At 34.0% G+C, this 10,365-nt stretch overlaps 1 long non-coding RNA gene across 1 annotated transcript; it reads left to right on the plus strand.

Annotated features, from left to right (window-relative positions):
* Positions 1–1,078: 1,078 nt before the first annotated feature.
* Positions 1,079–10,152, plus strand: LOC121386824. The gene is made up of 3 exons (XR_005959713.1): positions 1,079–1,118; positions 7,704–7,776; positions 9,214–10,152. It is a non-coding gene; the product is annotated as an uncharacterized LOC121386824 (long non-coding RNA).
* The last annotated feature ends 213 nt before the right edge of the window (positions 10,153–10,365 follow it).

Consider the following 10,365-nt stretch of genomic DNA (forward strand, 5'->3'; position numbering starts at 1 on the left):
ACCAATAACTTCACTGTAGGTAAGTACATCTCTGTATGTCGCAGTGTTTACCTTGTAGACTGGTTCGTGATATGTGTGGTGGTAGACACCAATAACTTCACTGTAGGTAAGTACATCTCTGTACGTCGCAGTGTTTACCTTGTAGACTGGACCGTGATATGTGTGGTGGTAGACACCAATAACTTCACTGTAGGTAAGTACGTCGCAGTGTTTACCTTGTGGACGGGACCGTGATCCGTATGCTAGTAGACACCTTTAACTTCACTGCAGGTAAGTACATCTCTGTACGTCGCAGTGTTTACCTTGTAGACTGGTCCGTGATATGTGTGGTGGTAGACACCTTTAACTTCACTGTAGGTAAGTACATCTCTATACGTCGCAGTGTTTACCTTGTGGACGGGATCATGATACTTGTGATATAATAACGTCTCTGTAGGTAGGTTACTTGGGTTAGTATATCTCAGTTTCATTACTGTAATAGATGTTGTTGTTTTTTATGACATTGCTATAGGACACTGATTAATTAATCATCGGCTATTGGATTTCAAACATTAGGTAATTCTGACACGTAGTCATCAGAGGAAACACACTACAGCCTTTCCTAATGCAGCAAGGGATATTTTATATACACTTTCTCAGAGACAGGAAAACACATACCACAGCCTTTGGCCAGTTGTGGTGCACTGGTTGGAACGATATTACTGTACAGGTAATGATTACTTTATAGACAAACACCACACAATAATCCTGTGTTTGATGCAAAGCCAATGTTTACAGTAATCGTATGTCAGATGCCAAACATACTGTTTCCCTAATTGAACGTTAGACTCCAAGAAAAGTGCTACAGAAATCGTATGTTTTACAATTTCTATGTTTTCATTACTGTTTACTCCACCCCACGTCCAAACCCAGGAAAAGTGTTACAGACAACGTTTGTTTTACAATTGATATACTTTTTTTTAATTACCGTTACAAAACCAAAACAGACAAACAACTAAAAACTCAACAAAAACCTATAAAAAAACCCAGACGAACAAAGAAATCAAAACCCACAACATCTGACTATGCCATGTTCTCTGTTCTAGCAACTGTTTCTACAGCTGATCCAACCACGCCAGGTATGTTGTTTATATTAATTTACCCATAACGTATCATTTATAGTTAGTTATATGAACATCCCAGGAGAGCAAACAGTATAGTCTTGTTTTGTTCAGACTTTTGCAGGCTATAACATTTGGCATGAACGATTTTGCTTTTTGACTGTTGGTTATGCAAACGCAATATCAACATAAACGACGGATTATTCGTGAAGAAGCTGTAATCATTCGTCACAAAATTTAAAACGACGTTTTGGCTAATCACGTCACTGTTTTTGAAAGAACACAATAAGATAACGTGCTTTCAATCCTAAACTGTTTGAAATCAGCATCGCAGTTGATAGCAGTCTCGAGAAAGGTTTAATAGCATAGTTGCACGTTCCCTTTGTTCCCTTTAATCATTTCGGTATATGCTCAAATCATATACTGTTCGTAAGTTAAAGGGACTGGCCTGAGTTTCAGCCATAGTAAGAGATCCGGTTTTTGTTGTTGTTGTTTTTTTGTTTTTTTTGTTCAACCAACAAAAGAAATAAATACTATGTCATATGATAATATAATGGTAATTAATATTTTTCTTTATTGTTTTAACCAATATTTTATCCTAAACTTGTTTTAAATGTAAAGCACTTCACGGATGAAAACATTTGGGATTTCCTATGAGTGACTTAATTATTTCCAATTTCGTTTGGCAGTTTATAAGAAAAACACATTGACACCTACGAAATTACTGAAGGCAGAAATGTATATTTAGCTACTACAAAACATTAGGATGACAAGAAATATATTGGATTTACATATGCTCATATTGTAATCGACAGAATGTAAGTAAATTATAATTTTAATAATCATAAAAAGGTTATATTGGTCGATATAGGATTCACATAATTTCGGTACTTTCCGTTCATACCCGGAAGCATTAAGCTTATTTATTATTATTATTGTTATTATTTTGTATTTATGATAGGACATTTGATGGAGAACAGCTATGAAAATCCTTCATATTGCATGCCTGTTTGATTGCCGTGATCTACTAAAATTTGCATTTGTATCTGAGCTACTGAAGAAACTTGTTTGTGTAAACACTAAAACCACGCAAACGACATATTGGTTATCTCAAAAATTCAAATTGTATGCCCGGCTGTTAGAACTATTGACAAAGGAGATGGCAAAAATAGCCTTGAAATGGTGATACAAGCATGCAACTCTTTGAGCAGTTTTTCAAATGTAATGAATGGGCCACTAGGGAATGTAAAAATGGCGGTAATTTGTTTCAAGGTAGCCGCCATATTATCTTACCAATGTCTGTTATTCACATGCATAATAATAACAACGTCCTATTGTATTCATCTCGGTGTCTGTTTATGTATGTAAAAACATGTTGAACTGTCATTATGATATTTAAATACTATTAGAATTAATGGACCTTTTTGGTGGTGAATGCGGCAAAATTTGGATTCACAGTAGGGTCCCCTCCCAAAAACATGAAAAGTATATGTTTTAGCATCACTATCGGTAAATCATATAATTGGAAGAACCTTTTGTTTGATAATTCAAACATGAAACGTAGCACAGGTGATTTCACTGGGGCGGTCTTCAAATCCAATTAATGAACCACTTCTATTCAATATTGTTGCTATTTTCCAAGATGGGCACCATACTGTCCGATCAGTGTTCAGTGAATCGAGGAAACAGAATTCACAATTTAGATTTAAAAGTATGTTTTGGAAATAAATAAAGGTTTTAAATGTTTATGTTATGTATCGGAAGTATTATAAATCTGGTGTCAAAGTGTTCGATTTTAGGCTCAATTCATGTTTTTAGCCTTTTTGCCAATTTCAAAGCATCAGAAATCTATTAGCGCAGTCGTGTTCAGTCTTCATTTTATATTTTAATCGCAACACAATATTAAGATAATATAACTACTGTGTAAAAATAAAGATTTGACATGAATGCGTTCATAATAAAAACAAAATAAAATGATCGGTTTGTATAGTTTTGGAACAACAAAGGGACGTAACTGCGTCATATTGTGAATCTACAGCTCAATCGAGATCGCACCTGTCAACCTGTTATTAATTATTAACAATGATTTTGCACGTCAAGTGGAAGATTTGGTGATTTATCCAAGATTTAAGAAATTGGTAAGTATTTTAAATTACTGAAGATCCTACATTTCCTAAAATTTAGTTTTGCACGATATTGCCAATTACAGTTAAGAACTAGAAAATCGACTTCATGGACTAACCAATCTTCCATTGATGAATATTATTCTGTTTTCATTTATTATATTCCATTTTTGTGTGTGTGTTTTTTTGTTTTTTTTAAAATAATTTATTGTCTGCTGAAAACAAATTGCAAACGTAGATGTTCATTGAATGAAACGACAACTTCATATATAATTTTATATAGTATTTTATCAGCATAATTATTTCATGGGGTTGTGGTGTCACTGTAGACGGAGTGACTCCTGTGTTGTATGTTGTGTTGTCGAATCTTGTCGATGGATGGAAAAACATTTAAAAAAAAAAAATTGTATGGGTTTTTCTGTGTGTGTTTAGGGCAATTATGCTTGAAATATTTGCAATTATCTAAATATAAATGTTGAATTTTTTGTGTGATTTTTTCTAACCTTGCTGAAATGCTTTTAGTTTTATTAATATTTTTCCATTAAAAGGACAAAATTATGGTAAAAAAAAAAATTTGAATTATATCTGTTTAATAACATTGTTTGTTGTTATAGCTTCATTGATATATTTCAATATACAGATAGCACACATTTTAAAAAAAAGGGGGAGGGGTTCTGTTTAAATGTATGGCAAACATGCTTGAAATGTTTTGCAATTAATTAAATATAAATGTTGAATAACCTGAAATATATATTTTGTTATATTACTGACCATGATCCTAACCTTGCTAAAATGCTTGTAGTTATGTAATGTTTTCTCTTCCAGGACACATTATGCCAAAGCAGATTATTTGCTGCCTCTGTTTGAAGAGGTAAATAAGCAGCAAGAAGACACGTTGTGAACAGTGGCCTCAAGAACTACCTCGGGAAATGCCTCTTAAGAGAAGTGGACAACAACGAGATCATCTGCAATGCTTGTTATACCAAGTACCAACGATAATCTACAAAATTATGGCATGTTGATGAAGAATTACCACAAACCAATCTTCTGAGTCCAAAGACCATACAAGTTAAAATTCCATCAACTCCAAGGGGCCACAAATACTGCATTGCATGTAAGAAGACTGTAAATCAGCGAAACCACTTGGTAAATATTCCTGACCATGCTGGAACACAAGCGTTCATAAACAAGGGTTTATTCATTGAATCTAGAAACAGATGATCACTTAAACATATTGAAAAAACTCATTTTTATTGCCTACATGCATAGGTTTATTCCTAGCAAAACTAAGAACTGGTTTCCTCAATAAAATCCTAGCTGTTCTCTTTGGTTTCAAAAGGCAGCAGGTGCAAAAGATAATACATTCCACATTGTCGGCCATGATGATAAATGTGTAACTGATAACATTGCGTTTAAACACATCACACATGACAACTTTTGTCGAATACATACAACTCCAATTGCCAGGACATTATTTTCCTCTTCACCCAATCAGGATCTCACAGTGCTGGATGGAAGATATGTGTACATTCATAAGAGTGGACATTACAATGTTGAAAGACGTTATTTTTCTATGCACAAACACAGGCTGTTTGTGGAACCTATGGTTATTGTCGGGACAGGTGGTTACATTTTGAGTATCTTGGGACCATGTTATGCTGATGGCAACCACTGATGCCTCCATAACAAAACATGCCTTTTCACGCAATTTAGAAAATATAAATGAGTGGATTCATCACAGTGATATTTGTATTGTAGACAGACGATTTTTGGATGCTGTGGAGTTTCTTAATCAAGAACGAGGACTTGATGTGGAAGTGTCATTCTCTTTACACCACTGCTGAAGCTAACTCCAGGAGACTGATAACAAAAGTTAGATGGGCTGTAAAAAGTGTAAATGGCAGACTCGAGCATGTTAAATGTTTAGATATTTAGATATTTGTGATTATTTTTCCAAGTTATTGGAGCAATCTGTAATAAATACAGAAAATCTCTAGTTTCATCTGACAGTCAATCAGAACATATAGCAAGATGCATGCTAGAAAAGTCAGAGGAAGGCAACTATCTTCAGAAGTACCTAGAGGGTAATGCTTTTGCTGAAAAATAGATCTGTATTTAAAAATCTAGATTATGCAAGTGTGGAGCTGCAAAACGTCCTTGAGTTGAATATGTATCAGCTAAGAGATATCACCATTGGAGTATATCAGTTGAAACAAGCCTCATCCTACTCCAGGGAACACGTTGATGACAATGGGAGAGTATGCTGTGATGGTGTGTAAGGAAAGCCCAACATTAATCAAAGCAAAAATCCAGTCTCGTCATGCATGTGGATTGAGTATGGGGACACTCCCTGTAAACGTGTTGTAGGATGGTACTGTACCTCTAAAGTAGGTGCTCGGGTTGTAGGTTGTTGCTGAACACGCGTAGCTAGTGTGTTGTGGTATATAGAACTATGGAGAAATCAAGACAAGCATATGACAGAGACCAAGTATTCCCTTTTGGATGTACGTGACATGCCAGCAAATGACAGCTCATCAGAGAGAGACAGATATCTTGAAGAATAATTATGTCATATATTGGTGTACAGTGAACCGCAAGGAGCATGTTTAATACAGTTTATGATCTGTGGAAATGAAACGAACGTGTTTCCTTTTGTGAAGTGTTCCATTTATACTGAAGTTAACAATGTTATTATCAGCCCCATGAAAGTGTGCTATAAACGAAATGCATGCTTATAGCATCCAGATATATTCTGCTGTATGAAACTATGTTTAATTCACAAACAGTTATACAAACTTGGGTATTAAAAACTATAAATATATTCATGCTGCACCTGTGATAATATATTATTGTGGATTAATTAACCAATACGACTGGGTAATACAGGACTAAAAATAACATTGTTACGAGACATTTAGACAAAATATGGACTTGTTTCAAACATGTGTTGATTTGATGGGTTAGCCCGTTACATTATGCAAAGGTGAAGACATTGTATGGTTTTATTTAATGCAAATGTAACTGACTAAACTTATGACTTTTAAAAATGATTTTAACAAATATTTTGGAAAGATTTGGTGTGATATGACTAGCTGAAGTAAGTGACTTGTAAGCATGAGAGACGTTTTGGTGCATCTCAAAACAGACGATCTATGGCGAGACGTTGGCATGTGCGCAAGCACTTCAAGCGAGCACTCAACTTACTTAATTAAATCCCAACACCCCACCCCACTTCACCCCAACCATTTAAGTGTATAAATATACTATATACTTATATATTAACTTTCAAACATTGTTATTTTATTTTTCACTTGTTTTCTTCAACATGACAACATAGCCCAACTTTACAATTAAAGTTCAACCTTCACATTTTGATTGAGGGTGGAGATGAGATAAAAACTGAATGTAATGTAAATTAAAATGTACAATTCAGTGTAGATGTTCCACATTGATAATTATTATTCCGCTTTCGGAGGAAAATATCGCAGATATATATTCTTCAATTGTACATCCCCATTTGGGCCGCACTTTATTAACATCTATTATCCATTGTATTCTTGAACGTTTATTATATTGTACTTTGTTGATTGTTATCCTTAAACCAATTTATCTTTCTTAATTTATAAAAAAAATAAGACATTTTGTAAAAAGTTTGGCTTGTTTTGTGTTTTGTTTCAAGAATACGGATCTCCCGTTTATGGCCTCATTTATTTCCCTTCCCATAGCAGATGACATCTAAAACAATAGCATATTAATGACTACGAGTCATATATCTATAAAATAATATGTAAGACATTTTGACATTTATTCTGGAGACAACAATGACCCTTATCATACCTAATCCTTTGAAAAATTAAATGAGCAAGGATATATACAATGTTCATTAATCCTTAATATCATGTCTATCTCTGTGGTCTTGTTGCCGTCATCCATGCCGTCCTGCATTCTCCATAATAACTCATGGCCTGAACCGTAACTGTTAGATGACCAGCATCAGACAAATCATCATTTTGGTCATATACCAGTATACAAGACCCACACAACCATGGGATAAAGTTCAATGAGATAACGTCTTGTCTATAAAATATCGTTGTCGCTCTGTTAAGTGACAGGTTTTTAATATTTTCAGAAATTGACAGTTCACAGTGTATGCTTGGTGGTTTAAGTTGAGTTCGTATAGCGGTGATTCTTATCGCTCTGTTAAATGACAGTTTTATACAGTGTCAGAAATTGACAGTCCAGAGTGTATGTCTGGTGGTTTAGGTTGAGGTGTTATAGCGATGGTTGTGATGACTATATCTTTTTCAGAAAATAACAGTACAGAGTGTATGTATGGTTGTTTAGATGGAGGTGTTATAGCAGTGACTGTGTTAAATTACAGTTTTATATATTTTCAGAAACTGATAATCCACAGTGTATGCCTGGTGGTTTAGGTGGAGGTGTAATCGCTATGTTAAATGACAGATCTATATATTTTCAGGTGCTAACTCTGGAATTGTGATCGCTGTTGTATTAGCTGTTGCTATCTGCATGGGTTGGGTAATGTAGAAGAGGTAATTAAATCCTATAAACATTGTTGTCTATAGAAACATTTACTTCATGTATTTTGGGCAACTTTTGAAATAGAGATCATCTTGTGATGGAAATTTAGTACAAATAATAAGAAATAAATACGACATATTGATAGAAATGTTGTTGCCTTCGCGAATTTGAAGGGCTGTTGAGGTGGGAGTGTTTAGAGAAGGGAATGTGTCTACTAAAGATCAGTATGGATAATTGAAGTTTTAAAACCAAAATGTGTATTTGTTAATTGCACTGTCTTTACACAATCTCCCGAGTCCCAAACAGTTGTTAATTGGTCTTTATTTATTTTATTTTGTTTTATTTTGGAATTAAAATTTAAAAAATAATAATGCATTTTTTTGGCTTTAAAAAAAAATAGATCAATTATTATTTTGAAACATTATTATTTTCCTTTTATTTATTTATTTTATTTTATTTTTGTTTTCTATATCTTTGTTTTTCTGTTGGGTTTTTCTGTATTTGTTTTGAAGAACACGCTCATTTGTTGTCCTTTTTCCGTCTTATCAATATTAAATTTTTTTTATGTTGTTGTTATTGTTTTTGGTTTTATAAATCAGCATGTGCATTTAAATAAATATAAATATAAAACGTTGGAGTTGTAATATCGTGACTCAAAACAGTTCAATTTTTGCAACCCAGGTTTAGAAATAAACTAACTTAAAACCCATGGTTACAAATAAAATATTTACAAGTGTTATTTACAACCCATGGTGTGAAATAAATATCATATATACTGAAGGGTCCATGGGAATAACCTACGATGTCAAACTTGGTATTTTGAGATAATTAAAGTTTAATGTATACAACTAGTAATGCAATAGTGAAATATGTATACCTAAGGAAACATGTTTTACCAACAACCCTGAATGGCCTACAATAATTCTAGAGGTTTGTTTTTTTCAATTTCATTTTCTTACTGTAACTTTGACATCGCTCATATTAATTAAACAACTAAACCGATAGTAAAATAATTCAGCATTTCCAGCATAAACCAAATCTGCAGATTATGCAATAATGTAGAAAACGTTATCTAAAAATATATATTCTTAAAATAATCGATTCCTCTTTCACTAGCAAGAACAGGAGGTTATCATCAAAAGGGCTTGGAAACCTAATTATAATGATAAATAAAACTTTGATTTCCAAAAATTTCTGAAGGTGAGTGAAACGAAATCCATCGCAATACTTGGAATATTGTGTAATGTGTTTTAGGGTATCAGCTAGCAAGTCCATGCCATCCATGAAATAATATCCAATTAACATTTTCTAAAGCCATAGACTTAATAATAATTGGCAAATGGTTTATTATCTTCTTTTTATTTTGGTCATCATAACACATTAAGTGTTTAATGACACTTCATGTCGTGTATCACTGGGAATAAAACAACGATTATATTTCTTTACAGGGTAAAGCATGCCACAGGTGAAGATGAGCATAACGCACAGACAACTCAAAACAAACAATTAAGTTGACAAGTCTGGCTTCTCGAATATGTCTAACTAGTGTTTCTCTGTTTATTTAAAAATATATATTATAAACAAAGCTTAGTAAGCTATGTCTTAAATGGATCTAAAATGGAACTTGAAGTTTTTCGAGCTCGCACCGTTGGGTGTGGTACGTTGGGTGTGGTACGTTGTGCGCAGTAATGACAGATGCCCAGATGGTACTCTCATATTCGGCAAGGTCATTCCAAAAGTGAGTATGGGCGCCATTTTCATTAGTGACATTTGTCAGACATCCATAACTGATGCCAATAAAACTGTGTATCTTAAACATGGACAAAAACATGCGGTTATATGTCCCAACCAGAATGTCCAAATTGGCCATCCACCAACATTGCACTACATCTGCTCATGGAGTAACCAGATGAAACATTCTGCAACATGATATGCTACCCTCATGCCACATACCTGACTACTGGCAGACGTTTTCTACGGTGTGGTACCCCGACATAAAGCCCTAATTGGATGCAAGTGACGTACTTGACAGCCGTCATGGTAGTTCTCATGACGGGTACCACGGGTGGGGCAGGATATCATTACCTTTGGCGAACACCTAATGTCATCACTGTTTTGACAGCATTAGGATGAAAAAAAAAGAGGCTCCTTTCACATTTGTGTCTCAAAAAGCAATAGAATATATCAGTCCCGGTTCCTTTATATCTCTGTTAATATGTTATATCTAGATATAGACTGTGAAAAAAGGTATGATTCCACGCATGACTTACAAAATAAAAACAAAGTGTGTTGCTAAAAATGTCAGGAGTGTAACTTTTGCATGACAACAACTAAAAGTATATTTTCTAGTAATTGCCGAGTGGAAATAAATCAAAATATAATTATTTTTGCGGAGTATATTTGTTCTGTTGTGTTACACAATACAAATACTTGTACTTATATCTCTCCTTAAATCCTCGTACTTTTAATATTTGTGTGTATATTTCTGTAAGATTCTGTAATAATGTCAGGTACACTCAAATATTAGGGGTGTAACACGCATCCTTCCTTTTGCGTATTATTGTGTATCATGTTGTCTGATCTTGTATGTGGGTTTTTTA

This window comes from Gigantopelta aegis, chromosome 12, assembly GCF_016097555.1.
Source record: "Gigantopelta aegis isolate Gae_Host chromosome 12, Gae_host_genome, whole genome shotgun sequence".
Classification (NCBI taxonomy): Eukaryota; Metazoa; Mollusca; class Gastropoda; order Neomphalida; family Peltospiridae; genus Gigantopelta; species Gigantopelta aegis.